Below are 27,508 nucleotides of genomic sequence, written 5' to 3'. Positions count from 1 at the left end.
TCTACATTATTTTTATGATGAGCTAGCAAGATGCCACTTTCTGCTGAAAAAATTGGAGGACTTCCAATTTGATTTTTGTAACACAACCAAAAATTGATATTACACTATTATTAAGAAATACCAAAGCACAATAGCTATGGACATTAATAACTAGCACTTATTAAGCCAGACAATGACCTTGGTGATTTATGTTATCCAATCGTATCCTCATAAGTCTCCATATGTAAAGTGATTCCCCATTTTACAGGTGAGAAAACTGAGACTAAGTCAGAGAGAGACCGAGGACTGGATCTTTTCTGAGAAATGTTTGTCATCCACCTATGATGTGATTAGTATAGAAATTGAGACTGTTTAGAAACTTCTACAGGCATTTGACCCTGTCATGACACACATGCAACATTTCATTTTCCTAGTAATTTATCTTTTACTTTTTATATTTTACAAAAGTATCAGTCCACAATGGATTAGAAGTTAAAAAACAATTTATCCTTCACCACAATTGGTTTTAGAAACAAACAAACAAAAAAAAAAACCTCCCTAGAACAATGGTCGAATTGGTAGAAAAAAATAGATTCAAATTATTCTAACTTGTCATTTAATGATCAGTCACTTTTCATCAAAGTGGCTAGGCTTCTGGTGTGTCTGATGGGATCCAGGGATCTATATTATTTAATCTCTTCTCTACAAAAGATGTAAAGTCTGGGAGGGTAGCCCCTTTAGTCTGTCTTGTTCACTGATATATCGCAAAGGAACAGTATCTGGTACTAAGCAGGAGCTTAATAAACATTATTGAGTACATGAACAAATGAACAGCTTCTGATGGACAGACATGCTTGAGAACCATTGTTTTCTACATTCCCAACTACCCTCAAGATTTTACCTCTCTCAACAGTCCGAAGATTCCCATAAGCTTACATCCTACTAGGTAAGAAAAACAGGTAAATGAAGAGGATGGTTAAGATTGTGAATGCACTAAATATACACATTTTGTTAATCCATTCATCAGCTGATATTCACTTGAGTTGTTTCTACCTTTTGGCTGGTATAAATAATGCTGCTATCAACATCCACGCACAAGTTTTGTGTGGACTTGTTTTCATTTCTCTTGGGAACATACCTAGGAGTGAAATTGCTAGGTCATATGACATCTTTATGTTTGAATTTTTGAAGAAGTTCTAAACTATTTTCCAAAGAGGCTGCACCATTTTACATTGCCATCAGCAATGTAGGAGGGCTCCAAATTTTCCATGCCATCATCCGTACTTAACATGCTCTGTCTTTTTTATTAGTCATTCTAGTGAGTGGAAAGTACTGTCTCATTGTATCTTTGGTTTCCATTTCCCTAAGGACTAAGGATGTTAAGCATTTTTTCATAAGCTCACTAGCTATTCATATATCTTCTTTGGAGAAATATCTACTCAAATCCTTTACCCAGTTGTGAATTGGATCATGCACCCTTTTATGACTCAATTGTAAGTGTTCTTTACATAGTCTAAGATACAAGTCCTTTATTAAATATTAGGCTGGTGCAAAAGTAATTGCGATTTTTGCAATTATTTTTAACCCTTTAAACCACAGTTACTTTTGCACCAACCTAATACATGATTTGCACATATCTTCTCCCTGTCTTTGAGTTATCTCTTCATTGTCTTGATGATACCTTAGAAGCACAAAAGTTTTTAATTTTGATCAAGTCCAACTTACCTACCTTCTCGTTCATCATTTGTGGTTTTGGTGTCATATCTAAGAAATCATTGTCTAACCCAAGATCATGTAGATTTATTCTGGTGTTTCCTTGTAGGAGTTTTATACTTTTAGCTCTTATATTTATGACTATGATGTACCTTGAGCTAATTTTTGTGTGTGGTGTGAGACAGAGGTCCAACTGCATTCTTTTGCTTGTGGACATACAGTTGACCCAGCAACATTTGTTGAAAAGATAAATAATATTTTAATGCAGTAAAGAGAGGATCAGTAACAGTGTTACACTGAATCATACTGGAGCCTGAGGTAAATGAATAAAATCAGACTATTAATTCATTTTTATTTAAAATTTTGATACTATTTCACCATGAATTGTTGGAGTCTCTTTAAATTTGGTACCTGAAGCAAATGCCTCACTCGCCTCAACCTAGATGCAGTCCTGATAACTCCTAAGCTTAGCATACAAAGCCTTCCCTATCTTCACTCCAACCTGCCCTTCCAACCACCTGCATCTCGCCCACCATGCCTCAGCTTTTATCACTAATAATACAGACTTTTTTCGTGTTTCCTGCACACACCATGCTGTTCAAGCATCTGTCATCTTCATAATACTCTTCACTTGCTTTGGAACATATTTCCAAAGCAATTGGAACATATACCATTGCCTATCTCTTTCCCATCCTACAAGATCAGGTGCCAACTTCTCCAGAAACACTTCCTTGAAGTTCCAAGTTGGGTTAGATGCTCCTTGTCTATGTTCCTACATGGCCCTATTTTCCTGCAACATAGCACTTCTCACACTGTAATAATTAGACGTTACTTGTCTGCTCTCTTTCCGGACTGAAGCTCTTTGTCTCTTATGCCCAACTGTTTCTTATCCACCTGAACATTCCCAGGTCCTACAGCAGTACCTAGAACATGACAGATGAGGAAATAAAGGTTTATTTCACAGTTCACCCGAATGCGAGTACAGCAGGGACAAAGCAATCCCATCTGCCTACAGTGAGCAGTGACGGTTTCCTCAAAGAACCTTCCTAGGGGATGTGAACTAAGTGTCTGGCACAGAAGTCCTGCCAGCTGAAAAGTGAGACATCTCAGAGTGGAAGCTGTGCCCAAGGCAAGTGCTCCTTCTTGGTGTTCCTCTGATAGAAGCGGAGGATCCCAAGACCTTGTTAGAGGGTCAGTCCAGGTACAGGAGGGTGATACAGAACTTCAATGCCAGGAACTGGTCCTAGGGATCTATAGGTGCGGTAGGGAAGTGGTTGCCTCCAAGGAGTGCAGCAGTGAGCAAAAATAAGGGCAAATCTCCACTGAACTCACTTCATTTATTTATTCATCCATTCACTTGCCAGTGATGCCAAAAACATTTACAGAGCACGTTTGGGGCACTTGGTTGGGTCCTGGAATATAGGAGTCAAAGATCAGGCTCTCAGCCTAGAGAAACTCACAGTCAAGTAGACTGCAGCAAACCTACTATGTTTTTGCTGGATTCTTCCATTTGTCCCTTCAAATCCATTCTCCACCTTTATCCATCCTTCTGTACCCTGGGAGACTGAACCCCTCCAACCACACCATTGGGCTCCTTTGCTCATTGACTTCCAACTGGATTTGGCCAAAGCTGTGCAGCAGCAGGAGGTTTAAAGGAGGGAAATGGGCAATGGTATTGGTTACGATTGCTATGGGGTTTTGTCCAAGGTCAGGAGTCTGGTTAAGAGGTCCATTCTACACAGCTCTCTCTGTCTTCTGTTTCTCTGTCCTCTCTCTCTACTCCTTCAGACCTATGATGGAAACTAGATTTCATTGCCTTGTAGTACTGGATTGTCCTTTCTGATTTCTCTAAACCTTGCTTCCTGCTTTATAAATAGTCCTTTATTAAATTCGTATCAAATCACCCTAATGTGAGTGTGCCATCTGTTTCTCACTGGGATCTCGACTGATACAATGATTTCCTAGGAGAGATATGACAAGAACATGATAAACAGAGGATGGAAGGAGGAATCCCTTTGGATGTGTGAATGAGTCCATATGGACACCCACTCGGAAAGGAGAGCGTGGGGAAGAGTCAAAGTCAATGCCTTGAGAGTGTTTGCATTCCAGGAGGCTGGGAAGATGCAGGGTGATGACTGAGGGGATCTGGGAGTCTCCCCCTAAAGGATAACAGATTTAGAGTGCAGAGAAATGTTCCTTTCTACCAGAGAAATGCCTAAGGGACAATGATTTTGAGTTTTCTGGGGTGTAGATAACAATGAAGACTTAATGAACTTAAACCTTCAAGGTCAGTCTCCCCTTCCCATGCCACCCTGGGACCTCAAAGCAAAGGAATGGGCAAGTCGCTGCACCTCAAGTTCTGGACACACACACAGACGCAATGGTACTTCGGTGGATCTTGTCTCCCTCCTCCCATTCTTGCCCAAATTCAGGACTTTACCTTAATCCACTTTCAATTTCATAGGCTGACTTGGGCCCATTGTTCTTCTTGATTGATTCTGTCAGTCACTGTGTCTGCTGCCTCTGTCAGACTAGAGTAATCCACAGATTTGATAAGCAGGTATGACCCAAGTGATGGATAAAAGTGTTCAATAGACAGGTGGAGGAGTGCTTCAGTCCCATCCGGGTCACTCTCCTTTTAAAGCTCTGGTTTGTCTTTTCCCTTTGAAGTCTAGAGCCCAGAACTGGAGCATCATTACAGGTGTGGTGTAATCTGTGCATAACAGAGCGGGGCTCTCACTCCCTCATTTCAGTTCTCTGCTCCTATCAACATGGCTGAAAACAAAATATCTCCCTACCTTATTATGGCTCATATCACTGCCAATGAAAGCACGTCAATCACTTTTTCTTCTGCTGATATTAAGTCATGTCAGCCTATCTTGTTGGTTTTCTTTTGGACTCAAGCATAGGCTATTTACCCCTGTTCCCTTCTGCCTTGTTATGCTCAGACTGTGACTTCAGCCAGTTGAGATCTATTAAGATCCTGGAACAATGGCTCAGACACATGGAACCTCTCATTCCTCAGGGTTTGTCTGACTCCTTAGCACCATCCTGTCCCCACTCCTCTCCTTGCATTCTAGTTCCAATAGTATGAACTGCTTCTGGGTCAGTCCGATGGTCTCTAAGTCCAGAGAACTCATATGGTGCAGCCTCTTTAACACAGAAAAAGTCTCAGATTAACACTAAGGTCCACACCTGGGCTCTGACCTGCTCCACTCAAGCATCGACTGGTCCATGCAACAGAAGACCCAGCAGCAAAAGGACAAGGAAGTTTCTGAGTCATGTGGCCAAGGTGGGATCCAGCCCCGTCTACACACTTAGGAGGCTATCACAGGGCCGTGTGAGCAGCATAAGGTACATGAGACTGAGGATACAGCAGAAATCGTTTTGCCTCTCTCTAGCTATGACAGAGGTTGGACTTTGCTCCCCAACATCCACTCCCCTCTTAAGAACAGACCCCCATTTTTAGCAAAGCACATATCACCACCCAGAATTCAGACATTCCCAGCTCCCTTATAGCTAACAGCGGTCATGAGACAAAGTTTTGACCAAAGAGATGCAAGAGATTGGGGTACAAGGGACTTTCAAGAAGGTTTGTTTTCAAGGGATGGAGATGAGTGATATTTTTGTGTGTTTATTTTTTGTTTGTTTGTTTTTGTCCTCACCTACTTATGACTGATGCCTGCACAAATCACAAATGTGAATTTGATGACTGGCTTTCCAGCAGCCATCTTAGGACCATGCAATAAACTTGAGCTTAGAAGCCAGTTATAAGGATTGTGGGAAAGAAAAATTGAAGCCTAGTCTCCAGACCTCTATACCAGCTTCTTTTATGGGAGAAGCAAATAACCAGGCACCAAATAAAATCACAAAAATTAAACTATAGTGATTATAAACATGCAACAGTGTCTGAAGATGGGCCAAGGTGTGGGCCACAGGATCCAGGGAAGAGAGCAAATGTGTCCAACTCTGCCTGGTGCTGGGTCCACTGCATGCCGAGGTCAATGACATTTCCAAGACGGGCTGTTCCAGAGCCAGGCTACACACCATCACCTCTGAATCCCTTACACTGCCTTTGCTAAATAATGTACCTGTATATAGACAAAATGGGCCCTTAGGCTCCCCAAACATCATAGGGATGCTCAGCCTCCCCACAAAAGGGGAACAGTGAGTCTTGGATACCTGCCAAAGTCGAGAAGCGCATCAGCTGGAATGGAGACAACAAGCAGCTCCATAAAAGAGTGTGTCTGAGAAGCAGAGGCACCTGCTGAATCCCGGATTCCCGAGGCAGGGAAGCATGAGAGTCAGACTGCCTCCATGCAGAGGTAAAGCCAGGGAGTGGACACACATGGAAGTCTGAGGAAAATATTATCAATGCCACAATCTTCCTCAATAACAGAATTTAAATAGCATTTACTGTATGCTGGGCGCTTTGCTAACTATTTTCCCTATAGTCCTCAAAGCAATCTAGGGGGTACTGGTATATATCTGTTTTTCATATGGGAAATTGAGGCACAGAAAGGTGTCCTTTCTGTGAAGTTTGAGCTTGTCCTACCATGTTCAGGAGGGCTTGCTCATTGGGGCTAGATACTAAGTTCACATCCCTGGAAAAAGAAAAACATCATCACCCCAAAGAGACCCAGTCTTCCCCAGTTTTAGATATGGAAGAGGAGACAGGTTCTTGTACAGAAAAGGAAGCCTTGTTCTTGTAAGGCAAGGTGGAGATGGGCAGGAAATAGGATGCTGAACTTGTTCTGAGCTCACCATCTTTAGCTAAGATGTTGATGCATCCAAATAGACTTGAAAGAAGGTGGGAGAACATTTGCCCTTGTCTCAGGAAAGTGCGGGGGAGTGGGGACAAAGCAGGGAAACAGCCCACGGGGAGCCCAAGGCTGCCGTTAGGTAGCAGGTAACTTATGACCCAAAATGTCAAGTGGTTCAATGCTGCCTGGAGTTCATTCTCTTCTGTGACCTGGGAGCCTGCTGACCATTCCTGCCTGCCTCCGTCGTACCATGGGGAATGAAGGAGTGAATTTAGGTCTGCCTTGGACACGTTTGAAAGTAAGATCTGCAGCCTCTGAAGACAGCCTTGTTGGCAGCAGCAGTGAAGAGAGGCCAAAGGGATGGGTGTGTCTCAGGGAGAGGAAAGGACCCTCCCCATCCCTCGCTACCCAAGGAGGATGAGGACTTAATTGCATTAATGGTTCTAGTGCATTTCTTTACCTGCCCAAAGGTGAGTGAGGCACATAGGAGAACGAAAATGGATGCCCCTTTCAGCAAAAGCTGGAGGCCGCTCTAGGTTAGGCAGCTGGGGTCCCAAGGGAAGAAAGAAAAATAAATTAAACTCCTTCATCTGGAAAATAAATACTGAGTGGCAAGCGATGCTGAGCACTGCATGGGTGAGCAGGGAGGTTTAGTTCTCTAATTATTGTCTCTACTTTCCCCATAGAGATAAATAGCAAGTTGGTAGAGAGATCATCAGGGAGGGTATAAATGCAGTGTCTCCTTGGCTCCTCTTACTCAATGAAGTAATAAAAATGTGTCCCCTTAAGTAATCAGTTCTGGTGGGGAAAAAAAAGAAAGGAAGGAAGGAAGGAAGGAAGGAAGGAAGGAAGGAAGGAAGGAAGGAAGGAAGGAAGGAAGGAAGGAAGGAAGGAAGGAAGGAAGGAAAGAGGGAGGGAAGGAAGGAAGGAAGGAAGGAAGGAAGGAATATTTGAGATAATATTTTTATCTTGCACTTGATTCAGAGCAAATCCATAGAGATTTATTGAGCAGCTACTATGAGACTGTTCAATACGAGGGCTTCAGAGGTCAATATGTGAGCTCAGCTCAGAAAGCACTAATTCTAACCTCCCCTGGACACTCCCCACAACACACATTCACCATCAAGATTTCACTAACATTCACCTGTGTACTATTTGAAAGATTGCATCTATTAAGCATACTATATTTCTTAATTATAATCTGTTTCCTCATTTTGTATTTAAAATTCCCAATAAGAGTTTCTTTCAAAAGATACACTATGTGCTCATATTGAGTTGACAGAATCCTGGGCAGGATGTATGTATCCGTTGAACGGTCATGTATAGAGTAATGTGCCAGACATTGTTTGGAGTATTTGGAATAAGACAGTGAAAAAATGTTTAAAAAAAAAAAATTCCAGGTCCTCAAATAGCATAAATTCTAATGGGAAAGAAAAGCCAAGACAAATTTACCAGAAAATAATAAATAGGTGAATTACTCTATACATTATAAGGTAATAAGTGCTACTGGAAAAAGGAAAGCAAGGTAAGAAAGATACCCACGGAGTTACATGGGGGGGTGGGAGGAGTGTGGGGAGGGTGGGCTGTAATTTACAACAACGTGGTCAGCATAGGATTAATGGAGAAAGTATCCGTTAACAGAGGTAAGAGTGAGCCCTATGGATATCGGTGTGAGGGGGGTGAGGACTCTAAGCAAAGGGTGGAACCAAAGCGTGCCGGGGGGATCAAGGGAACAGCCACACCAGGTACAGCTGAACAGAATACAAGGAGAGAGTTGTAGATGATCCAGAGGGATGGCTGAAGGAGACATGGCACAGCTGTGTTGGACATTGGAAAGACACTGCCTTGACTCCAGGGGAAATGGAGAGCCTTGAAAATTTTTAAACCAAAGAATAGCCATGATTAAAAAAAGTATCATTTTCCTAAACTGTGTACTTTTATTTATTCTACTTATAAGCTATACAGCAGGCCATATATATATACATATAGCAGGCTTTCTGGAATATTGAAAATACCTGAAGCAATGCAGATTGGTGCAGCCGTTATGGAAGGCAGTGTGGAGGTTCCTCAAAACATTAAGAATAGAATTATCATATGACCCAACAATCCCTCTCCTGGGTATCTACCCAAAAACTCTGAAACATTTATCCGTAAAGATATATGTGCTCCGATGCTCATTGCAGCTTTATTTACAGTGGCCAAGACATGGAAACAACCATAGTATCCTTCGATACATGATTAGATAAAGAAGTTGTGGGATATCTGCACAGCAGAACGCTATTCTGCTGTAAGAAAAGATGAAATTGTGCCATTTGTGACATCATGGATGGATCTTGAGATTATTATGCTAAGCGAAATAAGTCAGCCAAAAAAAGTCGAGAACCATATCATTTCACTGATATGTGGTATATAAACCAAAAACAACAAAAGAACAAGACAAACAAATGACAAATCAAAAACTCATAGACACAGACAATAGTTTAGTGGTTACCTGAGGGTAAGGGGGTTGGGGGGTGATAGGTGAGGGTAAGGGGGATCAAATATATGGTGATGGAAAGAAAATTGACTCTGGGTGGTGAACACGCCATGTGATATATAGATGATGTAATACAGAATTGTACACCTGAAATCTATGTAACTTTACTAACAAGTGTCACCCCAATAAACTTGAATTTAAAAAAAAAGAAAAGAAAATACCTGAAGCAACTTCCAGGGTCACTTCTGGGTTACAGAAATGGTTGAAAGCCCAGGTTTGGTGCCAACAATTGTTTTACAAAGAAGAAAATGGAAACCCAGAATGGGTAACGGACTAGCCCATGGCCAGTTCCTAAGGAGCAGGCCTGGGCTGGACAGTAAAAAACCAGAACACTGCTCTTCCCTCCACTCCATGCCAATGACCAAAGTGAGTAAGCAACAAGAAACCAGTCTTGGTGCATTAATTTTATTTTTCCTGCTCACCTTTGCTAGTCATGCACCATTTTAAGTGCTTTACAAGCATTATCTCTCTTAAGACCCACAGACTCCATAACATAGTTGTTCTTCCCAATTCATAGATAAGGACTGGGACCCAGAAGGTTTATTCAAGGCACACAGCTAATACACAATGGAACCAGGGGTAAAACCAAGGCTGCCCACCTGACTTCAGAGCCTGTATTCATTAATCACTGTAGAGGAGGGTTTGTAAAAGGACAGAACCCAATTTCATATTTATTTGCATTTTTGTACCAAGTTACTCAGCTTCTCTTCTTTTTTTATGACTCTCACTGAGACTTTCAATACATTGACTTAAACTCACAACTTTTGGCATAAATTCTAGTGAGGAATTAAGTGATTACATAAGACTTATCAGACAGGATTCAATCACATACCATGTAACAGCTGGGAAAGAGTTTCCCAAGAATAGGAACTTGTCTTTCAATGCCCAGGTCAAAGTCACCCTTTCTTCTCCCTCCCTCAAATTAGGAAGAAAGACTGCTCCCAGTTTCAGACCATCATAGCTTTTGATACACAGCTCTCCCATGTGGAGCCCTTACTGTGGGCCAGGCATTTAACTTCCATTACCTCTAACCTCTCAGCAACCCCTGAAGCATCTATGATCATTACCTCTAGTTTACAAAATTATACATGGAGCCTCAAAGAAGTTCAGGAATTTGCCCAGCATGTCACAGCTAGGGAGCAGCAAAACTCCACTCCACATAGCCTTGCAAACCCATCCTGTTGTACTGACAGAAGGAGGCTTGGAGTCAAGTCCATTTTCAGTTGTGAATAAGTAAATGCCAGGAAAACAAGGAGCTCATCTCTTTTGGTCACATTGGATCCCTAGCACCCAGACAAGTACTGGGCCCAGAGGGATGCTTGGGGGATATTTGCTGAATCAATGAATGAATGAGTGGCCCTCTCTGAGGCTCAAATTCCTAATGCATAAAACTCTGATTCTTTGTAAAGGCTGAACTAAATAATGAGAAAGTGCTTTATGAGCCAGAAAGGCAAAAATAATGGTCACTCCAAACTTGAGATGCTATGATTTGACCTTTTGTTGCTGTTCTATCTGTGCCTTTCCTCTCCTAATAGCCTATAAGTAAGCCATGGTGTCTGATGGAACTTGGTGCCACCGCGTAGTTTGACTATTCAATAATCAGAAAGAGGAATTTATTTGGGGGATGACACAAAAGGAATAGAATAATTAAATCAGAATAACTATCCATCCCTCAAAAAGCAACTGTATACTATATCCCTACAGGACCTGGCTCGTTAAACAACAACAACAAAAGTCATCACTTTCAGGAGTCTGAACTCCTCTCTCAAGTTCAGAACTTCAGACTTGCAGGGCATTCTCCTTCAGAACCCATATTGATTGGCAAAAACAACTACAAAAATCAATGGATGCTACATGCTGGATGGGGAGAGACTGCAAAACGGAGGATTATCTTCCCTCAGAAGAGATAAAGGGGAATTGATGGAGGGTGTCAGGCCAGTCCTTTCATCACAGTTTGGGAGTTCTCGGAGCCCTCGGCAGCACAGGGTCCCCTGGAAATGCTTTTTCTTTCAACAGATAAGGCTGCCATTGCTGCACAATAGGCCCAAACTGGCTTCCTGTTATTCTCCAGGGACTTGGCCCATTTTCCTCTTTAAAATCGTACTGTCAGCCTCCACATTCTTTCTGAGTTATCTCTGGGAAACCCTTCTTGTGGAGAGAGATCTGGCTCCTCAGCTCTAACAACAGTTGGGTATCTCTTGTTGTTGCCACAAACAATATGCACAAGGGCCCTTTGTGCCTCCCGGGAAGAAACAGGGGAGCCGACAGCAGTCATGGCTCTGCACAGGGGAGGCCTCTGCTTCCTCAGCCCAGGTTCTCTCTGTGGAGCTCCCTGGTTATCTTCTCTCATCCCTGCCATGTCCTCTGGGCCCTGACCCCTGATCATCTCAGCAGCCTCCTCTCTCACTGTGCCCCCCTTTCTCCTTAGGCCCCATCCTTTCTGAATTCCAAGCCATTCCCCAGACCCCTCGTTTTTAATGGGTACCAAGATTTGTTTTAATCAGATATGGTAAGACATAGAAATGACTGTCTTAAAGGAGGAAGTTTACTCACAATTCTCACACCATGCCATCATCATTCAGGAGGCAGAGGGGAGAAGGGGGCTGTGAGCAAATGCCTTTGTTATTGTTTCCATAGGAAGGAACCTGTGAGGCAGAGTGAAAGGTTGAAGATTAGCTAGTTTGAATAATTTCAGTGGGTTCTGGGGTTTAGGACTGTCCCTAGTGGTCTGTTACTTGACCTGGGGTGATTAGGGCAGGGGAATAAAGGCCGGGAGGGTGAGAGCCTGAGAGGCAGTTGGCGGTGAGGGCTGTGGGTTGGCTGGTTTGCATGGGAAAGACACAGGCCAGCTGTCTCTAGGAAACAGCAGCCCTGGGCAGTGCCTCTGGAGTCAGCAAGGCCCCAAACTGTCAAAGCATCAAAAATATGGAATAAATAGATACATTTGTGAATTATTCCTCATTATTCCTCATACCCCCACCCCCCAGACTCTGAGGGATCCTAAAAGGGCTGGTCTCAGACCTAGGGCACCGTGAAGGAGGCTAACAATAGCATCCCTACATACTGTGGAACCCTTCACTCTCAATTCCCAGCTCACCTCAGTCAGCTATCAACGGAAAATAAAGTATCAGTGAAGTGTGAGTTTTAAGAAAGCATCTGTCTTAGTCTTTTGGAGCTGCTCTTACAAAATATCAGACATTGGTGGCTTATCAACAATACCGATTTCCTACAGTTCTGGGGTATGGTGTCCTGACATGGTAGAAAGCACTAGGAAGCCCTTTGGGGTGTCTTTTAAAAGAGCATGAACCCCATTCACGAGGGCTTTATCTTCACATCCCAAGCACCTTTCAAAGGCCCCCCTTCTAATACTACCACATTAGGCATTAGGATTTCAACATATAAATGGGGACGTTCAGACCAGAGCAGCATCCTAAATGACCACTATCTAGGGAACAAAAGTCCATTTGCAAAGCAACAAGGAATGTCCACTGTTACACCAAGCTGTAGTGACCACAGCAGAAAATGCTGCGTGTCTGCCGTGTCCGTTTCCTTCACCACCTGCACACAAAGGCATAGTGTGGGGACAGTCTCAGAGAGCAGTTTCCAGGCTCTCGGCCTCACGTGGAAAGGTGCTGGCTTGGGTAATAGATGGCCATCAGCTGTGACTGGTTGGCTGTCAGCTGTAACCAGTGAGCCAATGGCCACTGATATACCTGCCGTGGCTGCGTTGGTTGGTTGGTTGGTTGGTTGGTTGGTTGGTTGGCTGGCAGGCAGAAAAGCAGATGGAGGATTGTGCATCGTGTGGCTACTACTTCCTGTGTGTGTCTTGCCCGGCCGCCAGCGAGACTGGGGTGCAGGAAGACCCCTTGTTGGGGTACTGGCGGATGTTTGTTCCCTGTGTCTCCAACCCAGCCGCCAGTGAGAATATAGTGGTACGACTCCCCTATCTATGGCTCCATGGATGTTCCTTTCTGGCCTCACCATATCCTGCATTCTTGTGTGGGGAGCGGGAGCTGAGACCCCGCCTGACACCATGCGTGACAGCACACTACATTTCCCAGCCTCTATCACAACTGGGTGGGCCTATGGCACTGAATCTAGACAAAAAAGCATGGGGGGACGTGATGTATGCCTCCTTCAAGCCCAGTCTCTAAACAATCTCTCATGTTCTTCCACCTCTGATCTCGCAGAAAATCCACTGGAGGACCCAAAGCCGTGGGAGAGGGTGGATCCATTCTAAGGAAGAAGCTGGGCCCTCACTAACTTCTAGGGCCTTGGAACCCCACATTCATAGACAGAGACCTCCATTGGGTTGTGACTAGTGAGATGAGAACCACTGAGTTTGGGGGGGTTACTTTGTGCATAGATTAACTACCCTAAACAATTGGAGTTTCTAGGAAAGTCAGTGGTGTAGGCTAAACTTCATCAAAGGTGAAGTTACCTGGAGAAGACAAAACCAGCACTGTAGAGTTCAGATTTACGCAAATACACAGGAGATGTCCAGGGCCTGTGCTCAGGGGCCATCACTAGCAAAGGTATGCAGACTGCAAAGTTTAAAGCATGTGGCAGGGGAAACGAGGGGGAAGCAACAGTTCAAGCAAACGGGGAGGTGGTGAAGGTGCAGAGGGTGGGCGTGAATAATGTAAGCATCCTTAGCCAGCTAGGCCTTGGGAAGCTCTAAGTCTTAGGAGACTGAGGGGCACAGTAGAGAAGTTGGGGCTAATGCAACAGGAAAGAGAGAGCCATTGAAGATGCCTGAACAGGTACACGATTTGATAGAAAAAAAAGCAGTGTGCCCAGAAGATGACAGGACAAGCCCTGTGCCCTTGACTTTGAGGAAGGTGGAGGCAGGGAAACCCACTAGGAGGTTATTGCCACAGTACAGACGAGCGATGTTGTGGGATTTACCTGAGGCAGGGGTCCAAGGAGGAAGGCACAGGGACGATGGCAGTAATAACAGCTTTGACTTCAGCCACATACTTGTTGCCAGGTCATTTTTATATATCATATAATTTAATCCTCAAAATTATACATGGTTGGGCTATGGCCTTATGTGACAGTTGAGGAAACTGAGGCACAAAGAAGTGCCAAGGCCACTAAGTTATTAAATACCTGAGCTGGGACTTAAACAAGGGCATGTGACTCCAGAGCCCTCTCTCTTAACCACCATGTGGAGACAAAAATAGTTAGAAAGGAAGAAATTCGGGTAGTGATAGGTAGATCTCACTTAAACCCTCCACCACCCACCTACACCTTCCTTCCCACTCCCAAAGGACAATGTAGCTTGATTAACAAGTTGTGGGTCACTTGGAAGCATCTGCCACGATGACACAGCACATCCTTTTCAATGAAGGGTGAAAATGCCACAAATATGTCAATTCTGGCCAGACGGCTCAAGGCCATAAACACAGGGGCGCCATTAACTTCAAGCAGAGCCTGAACAGGAGCAAAAGTTCCAGGCACAAAGCTGCCCAAGGGACCGAGCTGCTCTCAAATTAGAGGAGGAAAGGCAGCCCTGCCCCTGTGGCTCGATATGGAGCAAATAAACTACAGACTTTGCAAAAAGTTATCCCTAAGCTTGTGTTTCTCAGCCCTGGCTGCACAGCAGAATTATCTGAAGGCTCAGGGCAGATTAGCTTAATGAGAATTCCTGGGGTTGAGGCCCAGGTGTTGTATTTCTGAACCGCTCTCAGGGTGACTGTCATGAATGATAAGGGTTAAGAGGCACTGCCGTGGGGTGAGCAAAGGAACAGCTCGTGTACCATGTGGGAACCCTCATTCAACAGGACTCATGGGACCCAAATCTATTTATCTGGCATTTCTCGATGCCAGAAGCTGTGCTATATTCTGGAGATGCCGAGATGGATGACAGGATCTTTCCTCAAGGATTTTACCATGGAATGAGTGAAATAGACAATTGTAATGGAGTGGTGGGGTCGGAGAAGTGTTAGAACAAAGCTGAGTACAGCACACAGTGACGGAACAAAAGGACAATCAGTCTTGGGGATCAGAAAGGACCTTGAACGTGAGTCAACACCTGAACTGAGTGTTACAAGAGGAATGAAAATAAGCCCGGTGATACCCCAGCAGGTGCCAGCCTGAGGGCCGAGAGCCGCAGGGAGAAGGCCATCACCCAGGTCAGCATGAACACCTTCGAACAAGGTCCTCCCATAGTGACACCCCCCGACCCCTACCCCAAGGATATCTAGAATGTCACTAGTGCCCAGGTGCACTTGAGCTGTGAGGTCGTCGGAATCCCGACCCCTGTCCTCATCCGGAACAAGGTAAAAAGGGGTCACCATGGAGTTCAGAGGACAGAGCTCCTGCCTGGTCACTGAAACAACCTAGCCATTCAGACCATGGTTGGACCAGGAGATCATGAAGTAACTGGCCGGGTGCTGGTATCACCACTCAGAAAGGAAGATGCTGGAGAATAGAAATGCCAGGCATCCAGTTCCCAAGCACAGGCTTCAGCGTGAGCAAAACTTACGGGGGCTGATGCCTTACATGAAATACCAGTGAACAGAGGTGCAGGTGCCGAGCTATAAACCTGCGGAATATATTAGTCTGCAGAGCTAATAACAATTATGGATAACTACAAGCTCTGTTCTTGCCTAATAACCAATTTCTTTTCATCCAATCCACTAACACTTTCAGTATATTCAGTGTTTTTACATAGTGAAATACAAAACAAAGATAACACGTCAAGACTATCTACAAAAATGTATTGTCTATTTACAGAAGAAATGCATGCATATTCTTTAACAAAACAAATAAAATGCTTTTTCTAAGAAAACAAATAAGTTAGATGAGTACAAGATTGGAGAAATCATTCATGATGGAAAGAACAGCTTGTGTGAAAGAAGAGAGGTAATTGGTGCAGCAAAGAGCACTGAGGGTCTAAAGAAATTCAAGCCACAGGAAGCATGCAGTGCATGGGAGAGGCTCTGCAGGGAGGCTGGGACCAAGGCAGGAGGGGGTACATTTCACAGGACCTGGCATGCCATGCAAAGAGCACTTACTGGATTTTTGCTGGAGGGCAGACAGTACATTTGAGAAAGTGTCTGGGATCAAAGAATGAAAGTATGAAAAAAATGTGGAGACCCATAAATGCCAAGTATTTATGTTGGTTTTACGTGCACACTCATTATATCAATAGGTACCATTTATTGCACACTTACGTGTGTTGGGCCCTGTTCTAAATACTTCATCTTCATTCATTCAATCATTCAACAAATATCTGTTGGCAGTCTACTGTTTTGGGCTAAGCACCAAACACCAGGTACACACAAGACAAGAGTAAACAGTTACAAATCTCTCTCCTCATGGGTTTGCATTTCTGAAGGAGCCGAGGGACAACTGGTAAAATAAGTAAAATAGTGAGATAGATGCCAATGTGTGTGATGACAAAAATAAATTAATAAAACATAGGAAGAGAACAGGAGTATCTGAGGTGTGATGGTCCTTTGATTTGTCAATTTGTCTAGGCTACAGTCCCCATTATTCCATCAAGGACTAATCAAAATGTTACTGGGAAGATATAGTGCAGATGCAATTAGAGTTCATGATCAGTTGCCTTTAACTAATGGAAATGGTCTTGTGGTAGGTAGTGTGGGTGGGCCTGATCCACCCCATTGAAGGGTTTTCAAGAGCAGAGCTGAGGCTTTCCTGAGGAAGAAGAAATTCTCAGCTACTGAGATTTCCCACCTGCTCTTTCTGATGGCCTGTCCTGTGGATTTCAGACTTGCCTAGCCAGCACCCACAATTGCATAATCCAATTCCTCTCTCTTAATATATAGTGCCTACCACTTCTGTTTCTCTGGCTGAACCCTGACCAACACAGGGGAAATCTATAATTTTAATTAGGGGAGGCTAGAGACCTCACTGAGAAGGTAACATCCAAAGAAAAATGTAAAGAAGGTGAGCAAATGAGTGAGTGACTATCTGAATGGGGGAGGGGACATTCCATACAAAGTAACTACAAACTCAGGGCATTCTTCTATTTAATCCCCATAAGAACATTACATGTTATAAAGTAGGAAATAATATCATTGTGAAGAACCGTGAAGAGTCTGAGATTTTACCCTGCTTCCTGGCTAACAAGTCAGCTTGTCACATACAGATGCTGTCAGACGATAGGAGATTCCTGGGTCAGAAGTAAAGGATATTACTCACAGCACTGCAGGTGGCAGGAGCTTTGCGTGTGCATCAGTTATCCAAGCTCTCCCCAGATGCCACAGGGATGACGCACGTGGGCCCATGCATGCTGTTACGCTGTGGACCTGTGTCACAGGTGAGGAACCTGAGCTTAGGAAACCCCCAATCTTTTAATTAGGCCACTGGCAAACTTGCCCAATCTTTGCCTCCGAGAGAGACATTATCTCTATTATACTGGTCAGGAAAAAACTCTGCCCTGACAACTAGAAGTAGACACGATGCCTTTCGAGACTATTTGCTTTACAAACATTCTTGAAAAGTTGGTCAAGAACAAAAGTTTTTAGTGGTGAATAAGAGGGTCAGTGATGAGTGAAATGAGATTGGAGAGAGAGAGGCAAAGGTCATATCATGTAGGGTCTTGCAGATGGTGATAAAATGCTGGCTGTTATGGTAAGCATCATCGGAAGGCCAAATGAAGGATTTAAAGCTGGGGGACGGCAAAACCACTTTGCATTTTTGCTATGTCACTTATTGCGTTGTGGACAATAGAATCAAAGACAACAGAAGGAGAGGAAACACCCGCTTGGAAATCAGCACCCTAGTCCAGGTGAGAAGTGATTGTGATTTTGACTAGAAAAACATCAGTAGATCTAAACAGAAGTGGGCTAACTCTGTGTTGGAAGATGAATTAACAGGACTGGGTTTAAGATTTAATGTGAGCAATGAAGAAAAAGGGGTATCAAGAACAAATCCCAGGGGTGGCTGGTTAGCTCAGTTGCTTAGAGCGGTGCTCTTAACAACAAGGTTGACGATTCGATCCCCACATGGGCTACTGTGAGCTGCGCCCTCCACAGCTAGATTGAAACAACTACTTGACTTGGAGCTGATGGGTCCTGGAAAAACACACTATATAAATAAAAAAGTTTAAAAAAAAAAGAATAAATCCCAGATTTCAGACATGAGCAAATTCATTGACTGGCTACAAAATCCTGGGAGAGAAGCAAATTTGGGGGGAAACCACAGCTTCCATTTTGAACATATTCAGTTTAAGATGCCCAGGAAGGAGGTCTTCAAGTAGAGGAGACGACACAGCTTTGAAATGTGAGCCTGGATAAGAGAGAGGCTGAAAGAAGTGTGAATCGGAGAATGTTTGGTATGTGGGAGGTTTCTGATGCCTGGGGGTAGGAGGGAGTGTGGACAGAAAAGAGAAAGCACATGGGACTACTACGAAAGATATTCCGGCATACAGAGATTGGGAGTCAGCGAGCCATCAACAAATGCTCGGAAGGGCCTTCTGTAGAGCTAGCAAGAACACCTGGAGAGGATGCAGGCACAGAAGCCCCAACAAAGCTGTCCACTGATTCTTCACTATGGAGACCATTTGGTGAACATGGGAAAGGCAATTTTCAGGGGAGTGGTAGAGGGGTGGACCATGGTGGATGCCATATGAGGATGGGCTGAGAAGTGATTCGCAGGTGAATAAATGCAGGCAGCTTGTGTGCACATATCTTTCAAGAATCCTGAATGTGGGATGGAGAAGACAGTGATGCCTAGAGGGCAACTAGAAGGTCAAGGGAGATTTGAAGTCTCCCAAGAAGGATCCAAAATACAACAGCAGATTGAAGGAATCGAGAGGAGAAGGAATAAACAGTAGAGTGAAAACCAACAGAAGAAGATGAGATGCAGGCCTAAGACCTAGAGCAGACTTGGAAAGATGCCCTGTGAGCAGAGGAGAAACACAGGACAGCTGAGAGAGGGGATGGCGCAGATGGACCTGAGGACTGAGTGTTGGCCTTCCATTAGGGGAGGAGGAGTTAACCTCTACATTTGCATCACCCTGTACATCTGCAGTAGTGTTCACACTCACCACCTCCACTAATTCTACACTGTGAAATCTGGACTCCTTATTCCCATTATACACATAAGGAAATTGAGACTCAGACTGGTTCAGGTGATCTGCTGGAAATCTTACATAAGATATTAATCGCAGAACCAGCATTCAAATCCAAGTCTTTGGTTTCTAAACACACCTCCCTCCCTCACTCTCTCTCTCTCTCTCTTCTCCCTCTTCCCTCTTCTCTTCTCCCTCCCTCCCTGCTTCTCTCTCCCTTCCTCTCTCTCTCTCTCTCTCTCTCCCCAGCCCTCCCCCCCTTTCCCTCTCTCTCATTTTCTCTCCTTCTCCCTTCCCTGCCACTGTTGCTTTTTTGAATGCCAGTCAGGTCCTTTAGCAAAATCAATCTTGGAATTAGTGTACTGAGACCCTCGGACTCCCTCTTCTCAGCCTGGACTTTACATGCTATCAAAGGACTGATTCCCCAGCAGATTAAAGCTGTTTGAGGCTTTCTTGAGTTTTATGCCTCAGTGGTCTGGAGTTAGGGACCTCTCAAATTCTGGATTTCAAAATATGCTTTCTTTTTTTTCCTTTTCAATTTTGTTGACAATTCCTGTTGGAGTCCTGCTAACTCTCTGCAGTGCTCCCATCATAACTGCTTTAGAGGTTAAAGAATGCCTTTGCCAAGGTTAGAAGCAGGCGGGGGTCTTGCACGTTCAGTGCTTCACCCTAAATTCCAAATTTGCTTATGGTTCAAGTTCGTTTACGCTTGGCATCAAAATGAACACATTCTGTTTCCTTAAAAAGCCACTTCAAACAGCCTTTAAGAAAAGAACATAAGCAGTGGACATTAAATAATTATTCCAAATATCTTTCATGAGAGTAAACATGTAAATGAGTAAGAATCACATAGGTTGCATTTTACTTGAAATCCACCAGGAAATAAATAAAAGGCTTGAAAGCCAGTCTGAAATTTCATAAACCCTCAACACACTGAGTTCCAACTATCTCATTAGTATAAAATAATACATTAGCCCAATACACTTTGGGTGCTCAAGTGGAAAACTTTGGTACAAATAAATTATTTGTATGAAAAGATATCTGCTTCATTGCCCTAAATGGTCCTCCTGTGGCCCAAAGTGTTAATGACGCTCCCAGCTGCTCCTAATGACACACTGTAAAATCACGCTGTTGTTTAAATAAAGACAGAGGGCTATTCCCAGTGCTGGGACCTGCACAGCAGAGAGGAAAGAGTGTGCACGAATGTCGAGTAAGATGCGGGTTCCAATCCTGGATCTGCCTTATTCTGGCTCTGTGACTTTCTGCATGGTTTTTGGCCTCAGCGAATCCCTGTTTCCTTGTTTTGTAAATAACAGTGATAAAAATAATTTTTAAAACTCTCTCTTGGGTGATGAACACACAATGGGATTTATAGATGATGTAATACAGAATTGTACACCTGAAATCTATGTAATTTTACTAACAATTGTCACCTCAATAAATTTAATAAAATAAAAAAATGAAAAAAAACCTCTTTCTTAGGCTTTTTGTAAAGGGTTACTTATGTGGAGTGGTCAGCGTGCTGCATGGCACCCAGGAGGCACGAGATGTTATTTACCTGGATCGCTTAGGTTCCCTGCACGCACCACTACGTTGCTGCTCTGTCAACACCGGACTCCTACGTGGTTTCCAGAGTAAAGCCGCTGGCTCCATAAGGCAGAGTATTCTACTGCCCGCCCTTTGTCTGTGCCCCATTCCCTTCTCCAAGTGCCTAGATTTGAAGTAAGAGTTTTATGCAACATGAAGAGAACTCAGAGATCACACCATCTTCCCTCTTCTTTACAGATGAGCAAATTTGTTTCCAAATAAAGGAAGGAATTAGCTCCACCTCCCTCTGGTGAGCATAATATTTTTGATGGCTTAGGTGCCTTTTGTTGGTTTTCTTGAATTTCTTAACACTATATTTCTAGGACCAAATATGAGATGGAGGAGGCACATAGAGAAGAGCATGTCCTCTATAATTTAGGCAAGTTCAACAGGGGCAAACAAGGGAAGGGTTAGAGACCTCATTTGGTGGAAAACAGCCAGTATCTGATCCTCATTCAATGTTTACTAAATTTCCCTCCAGCACAAACCACTGCTGGAGTTGCTAAATAAAGGGGCTTAAAATAAACAGTCATAAGCCTAGGAGATCTGACAAATATCTCTAATCACTAAAATATCAATGAGGATAGATGATGCAGCGGTCAACATGACCTGCCTGAAGAAAAATTAGAATATTCCTGTAAATTTCTGAACTTGTTTTCTTCAAACAAGAGGGAAGTCATTTTAATCATCAACTAAAATACTTATGTATATATACCTAGTTCTGCACAGGGTATTAAGACAGAATAAAAGAAAAATAAAGTCATATAACATTCTCAGTGACTTCAAGGGCTTTATAATTAGTTGGAAAGATAAAACACCACCTTGAAAACAGCTTAACAATGTAGTAAGTACTAAATAGATGACCATTGGAGTGAACTTGAGAGGGAGGCTGCCTGGGTTATTCCATCCAAACTAATTTTTTTAGCAGCTACAGTATGCAAAGCACTGTATAAAGCCAGTGAAATACAAAGCATTAAAAAGCATCACTGTTGTCTTCAAGATGATCATACATTCTTGGAAGATGGCAAGAAAATGGACAGCTGTCACAGAATACAGGCTACAGAGATAGGAACATGCACAAGACATTGCTGGAGCACAGAAGGAGGGTACTTACCACCCACGAGAGAGAGAAGGGAAGGCTCCGTGGAAGAGGTGACATACTAAATGCTGAGCCTTCATATTTTGATTGCTCTCAGCCAGGAGCAAGAACCTCATGGGGAGGAGACCAAGTTAATAACAAGGAATCAAATGCTTAGATTTGAAAAGCCACACTTCCAGGGAGAAAACGTTGAGGATTTGGTTGGCTGGTTGTATCTGAGAAAAGTTCAAACACTTGCCTTTTCATCTGTGTGAATAATGCAGAGCATAGACTTTATTCCATAAACCAGAGAGTACAGCAGAACAAATAATGACAGAACAGCTTTCCTGGCCTGAAGAAGATAAAAGTCTATCCAGCTGGTGAAAGGAGAAAGATATGTCATGTGTGGAGACCCTGGAACCAGAATCAAGAGTAGGATCACATCACAAATGTAGCCTCCAAAACAAGGAAGCAACCACCAGAAAGAAATGAGACACAGGGTCCAGCAACGCTAAGGAGATACACCATCCCCCTAGCAACTTCCATCACCCCAGAGGATGCGGTCGGAGGAAGAGTCTAAAACTGACCAACTCGGCGTTCTGAATTGGCCATGTTTAAATCCAGAAGTCACTGAGTTACCATGAAATTACAAGAGTAATTTTCCAGGGCAGCTGGATGACTCAGTTGGTTAGAGCACAAGCTCTTGGCAGCAAGGTTGCCGGTTCGATTCCCACATAGAATGGTGGGCTGCACCCCCTGCAACTAAGATTGAAAATGGCGACTGGACTTGGAGCTGAGCTGCGCCCTCCACAACTAGACTGATGGACAATGACTTGGAGCTGATGGGCCCTGGAGAAACATACTGTTCCCCAATATTCCCCAATTAAAAAAAAAATCAAAAAAAGAAGTAGCAGTTCCATGTTTTAAAAAATTTTTTATTTTTTAATTTTTAAAGAGTAATTTTCCATCATGAGCAAAAATGGGGGTTCCTGAAGAAACTCGAAATAAGGAAATGAGGCTCATAATGAATGTAGAAAAGGGAGAAGAGTTAGATTCTTGCATATCTTAGTGGCGCAAGTTGAAATCACACCCCAGTTGGAGTTATCCAGGCAAGTAGGAACTCATGGCATGAATGTGATGCAGATGAAAAGCACTTTGGTGTTACTAGGGCATTGGGCCCAAGCTGGGGAGCCTCAAGGAGGGCAGTGTGAGCTTTCAAGCCTTTCTCTGTTAGGTAAGGAGCTCAGATTTTGTCCTACAGATAAGGGAAAGCTGCTGAAGGGTGTTACTCAGGGAAAGCCATGTCAGACTTGCTTTGGAACACGTCTTCAGTGGCTGAGTATGAAGGGTGGAGTTCAAGGGAATTGAAAGCCAGTCCAAAAGCCACTTTGGGGAAGAATTGAGAGGTGTACTGCGCTGTGAGAGACGGGCAAACGGACTGGTGAAGGCGACTGGGTGAACTCAACAAAGGCACAGAGTGGGGAGCCAACACAGAATATCCCAGAAGGAAGGAAGCCATAGCACGACCACACTTGTGATCTCAAAGAGGGAAGAAAGGACTCAGGGATGGAGCGGTTGCCACAAGCTTCTCTTTCCCCAGAATCCCCAATGCCAGCAAATTCAAATAACACAACTTCAGAGATTCACTTTGTTTAGATCCAGGATTGAAAATTACTCTTTCAGTACATAAAGTTCTACTGACACAGAACCATGCTCATCCATTTCTGTATTGGCTCTGGCTGCTTTCTCTCAAGGGCAGAGTTTCGCATTTGTAACAGAGACTGAATGGCCTGCAAAGCTGAAAATATTTACTATCTGGCCCTTTACAGAAAAAGTTAGCTATCTCCTGCTTTAGATTCACAATATTGCCACACTTTATTATCAACTTTATTATCAGATAACCAGGACGGTAAAGGATGTAGTCTCTATCACCCACAAAATGGAAAGCCAGCACTGGGAGACTAGAATCCTGGGATTCTAGGTACACAGGTGAGCAGACTTGGGCTAGAGTTCCACTGTATCTCCTATGAACTGTGTGATATTGGGCACCTCTCTCTGAACCTCAGTTTTCTCATCTATACAATGGGTAAAATACACATAGGAAGGTTTTGAGGATGATATGAGATAACATAACCTCACTGGCATAGTGTTTGGTATGTGGAAATTGTTCAAATAATGACACAATAGCTTTCCTGGCTGTTAACTATGTTGTGTTTTGTTAAATTGCCTACTATTTAGTTTCTGTTAAAAATCTGGCTGAAAAAGGAGAGATTTATGGAACATCATTTAAAAGACAAGTCGTCCATCTTTTCTACCAGGTCAGAGTTCCTCACATTTTGACCAGAATCTACCTGCATCAGAGTCACTGGGAATAGCTGTGAAAGAAAGAAAGAAAGAAAGAAAGAAAGAAAGAAAGAAGGAAGGAAGGAAGGAAGGAGGGAAGGAAGGAAGGAAGGAAGAAAGAAAGAAAGAAAGAAAGAAAGAAAGAAAGAAAGAAAGAAAGAAAGAAAGAAAGAAAGAAAGAAAGAAAAGAAAAGAAAGAGAAAAAAAAGTGCATATTTCTGGGCCCACCTAAGACTACTGAATCAGACTCTGAGTTTGGGGTCCAGGAAAATGCATTTATAAGCTCTCTTGGTGAGCCTGTGCCTGATAAAGTTTAAGAACCACTGCTTCTCAAACTGGGGAATGAAGAATTTCCTACAGAACGCAGGTCCCCTGTTGGAACCTCCAGTTTTAATGTTTTGTGTTAATTTTAATAAATAACATGACTTAGAACTCACCACTTTATGCACACTAGGGCTTAGTATGAGGCTAAAGGGTGTACTGAGGTTTACAATTGAGTTGGTTACAAATATATTAAGGGGAAAAAAGCATGAGTTGCATATCTAGGGAAAAGCTAGTGATGGTATTTCTAAATGGCACGAATATGAGGAAATTGCCAAAAAAACACCTCCATGTGACAGGGCTCTATTTAAACTCAGCATAAGCACAGTGCATCTTCCTGAACCATTTATTGTACTTTAAGATTTGTGGTAAAACCTTCTTTTTATATTAAAACATATAGGGGTCTACTAAGCAATAGACTGTAAAGTATGTGTGAACGTTGAACACGATATGTAAGACTTCAAGGAACGTTCATGCTGTTCGCTCGCTCAGATTCACCTATCCCACCATCCTTCTACCCACCACCACATACAAGTTCTCTGTCCTGTGTTGTTAGCAGACTTGGGTAAAAATGTTTGAACAGTTGGAAGAACACAGCTCTAGGACCTCCTCCTTGGACCCACTCTCCCCTCCGCTCAATCAAACTAAAGAATGTTTCTATGGGAGGAGCAATGCAAGAGGTCGGGAGTCATGAAGAGGCCACCAAGAGCGACGGCATTCCCAACCTCGTCATATGTCCATGGACTGACCCTGTTGGGTGCCCCACCTTGGTCCATACTGGCCCCCAGTGTGAGAGTCGGTGTGCCAGGAGGAGGTGGGGGCTGGTAGGCTAAAAGGAAAGAGGGAAGGGCTGAAGATCTAGGTGTTTCCCCTTGATGGGTGACCCGTGTGTCAGGGCCAGGGTGGCAGTGTGGGGAAGGCTGTGCTCACACAACTAGACAGACCTCCAGTTCTGGGCTGGATGTTGTAACGGCAGCCAGAATGCAGCTGGGACCTTGCCTTGCTGGATCTGTGCTGAGGGAGGAAAGACAGAGAAAAGAAAGTCCAGAGGAGACACTGGTTCCTCCAGATGAGAAACCTTTGGAACTTTTGGGAATGGCGTCCCCAAAATCAGAGGCACAGACCTCAGGAATGAGAGCATGTCCATGAAAGGTAGCCCTGTTGCAGGGGCCAGAGGGCTGGACTTCGGTTCAGAACACCTGACTCTAAATTCTGGACCAGATACTTAGTAACCATGTGATCTTGGACAAGTATCTTTAACTGATTCTCTAAGCCTCAGTTTCCTAACCTGTAAAAGCTACAGGTTTTTTGTGGGGATGTAATGGTGCCTGTGCTCTTCCTTGGTGATTTATGACATGCTATGTACATATAGCAGATTCAATGCAAAGCCAGCAAGCTGCCCAGACTTCCCTGGGTCTGAGAGCAGTCAGGTCAGATGTCCTGGAGGAGCCCTATTTCTTTCAAGTTCTGACATTTCTTCTCCAGCGTTCAGGTAAGGCACTGGACTAGGAAATGCTGCTCTCCAAGCAGCCCACCCCCATCTCAGCAGGTCCCATGCCCCACAAATTGTTTGAGCCAATAAATTCAGCAGGCAGACGTGTAGGTCGCATAGTAAACTCACCTCTCTCTACTAGAGACACTGGCTGAATGGTGATACAATGCAGTGTTGTGACTCCCACCCCCACCCCCAATCCTGCACATGAGCTTGGTCCAGCACTGACTGCCCAGTTCCAAGTGGCTTGTACTAGGTGAGCGTGTGGTCTGCTCAGGTTCCCCAGCTGAGCTCCGGGATGGCTGGAGCCACCCAGACTGGGACGAAGGGTGTGCAGTGGTGAGGGGCATAGGCGTCAGAGCCGAATTCTGTCATGAGCTAGACATGAGTTGAGGCAATTTACATAAGTTCTTCATGCCCCTGTCCCTGTATTAGTTCCCTAGGGCTGATGTAAATGAACACAAACTGGGTGGCTTCAGACAAAAGAAACGTACTCTCTCACAGTCCTGGAGGCCGGATGTCTGAAGTCAAGGTGCTGGCATGGCACCACATCCTTACCTAAACATACCTACAAAGACCCTACTTCCAAATACTGTCACATTCTGAGGCTCTAGATGGACCTGAGTTTGGGGGGGTGGGGGACATAATTCAGCCCACTCCAGGCCCCTCATCTATAAAATCTAGGCACCTACTTCAGCAGATGTCGTGCGGAATAGAGAGAATACACATAGGAGAGTGTTTAGTATAGAGTCCGGCATACACGAAGCACTCAGTCAACATGACCTATTAGGCCCTGATCTACCAATAACACCCTCTAACCGTGGGTAAGTCACATAACCTGTCATGTCTCCATTTCCCCATGTGCTAAAAGGGAATACTGATGCTTCAACAGTCTTGAAGTCCAGGGGTCTAGTACAGGGCTTAGAACACATTTTCTGTAGAATGCCAGCTAGTGCATATTTTAGGCTTTGTGGGCCATATGGTCTCTAAGGCAACTAGTGAATTCTGCCATCTTTGTGAGAAATCAGCCACTGATAATACACAGACAAAAGGATACGGCTGTGTTCCAGTAACACCTTATTTACAAAAACAGACATTGGGTTGCACTTGGTCTCTCTCCCCTCCGACATGCCCTCGTCCCAGCCCCCTCAGGCATTGTCTCTTCATGTTTTCTGTCTCTCCTCTGCTTCTGAATCTCTCTCACCCTTAGGTAAGTCCTCTTTTTAAGACACTCACTGCTGTCTAACTCATTGTTTACGATTACATGTTACCTCCCACACTTGCCTGTGAGCTCCCCACGGAAGCAGGATGATACCCATGTGAGATCTGCCCTGCATTACTCACATGCTTTGCACATAGTGGGTTCTTGTTAATGAACTTGGACAACAGTAAGGCCCCAAGGCTGTCTCCCTTGTGTTGGCTTCCAAAACCTACCCAGAGAGAATATTAAACTTCAATTTTATTTAAGGAGTTTGAATATTATTCCAGGAGCAATAAGGAGAACTAGCACGTACCAGAAATGAGAGGAACTTAATGCATGTTTGGAATCCTAATGGGTAAATACCCAGAAGACTACATTTATCTTAAGGAAACTCAGGGTTGCTTTAGTTACCAAATGGTCGGATCTTCAGCAATAAATATTATCCTA

The 27,508-nt window shown here is 43.9% G+C and overlaps 1 long non-coding RNA gene across 10 annotated transcripts in view; it reads right to left on the bottom strand.

Annotated features, from left to right (window-relative positions):
- The window catches only part of LOC109452126 (uncharacterized), a 401,284-nt gene that overhangs the window by 254,408 nt on the left and 119,368 nt on the right, over nucleotides 1–27,508 (bottom strand). For 9 of the 10 annotated variants that reach the window (XR_012492644.1, XR_012492645.1, XR_012492636.1 and 6 more), the window contains one exon: nucleotides 11,545–11,636. The exons of the other annotated variant lie outside the window; for it this stretch is intronic. This is a non-coding gene — a long non-coding RNA (uncharacterized LOC109452126). The remainder of the gene's footprint in view (nucleotides 1–11,544; nucleotides 11,637–27,508) is intronic. 10 annotated transcript variants of the gene reach the window in all.

This window comes from Rhinolophus sinicus, linkage group LG02 (genome assembly GCF_036562045.2).
Source record: "Rhinolophus sinicus isolate RSC01 linkage group LG02, ASM3656204v1, whole genome shotgun sequence".
NCBI lineage: Eukaryota > Metazoa > Chordata > Mammalia > Chiroptera > Rhinolophidae > Rhinolophus > Rhinolophus sinicus.
This window is presented reverse-complemented; position numbering and strand designations above follow the sequence as displayed.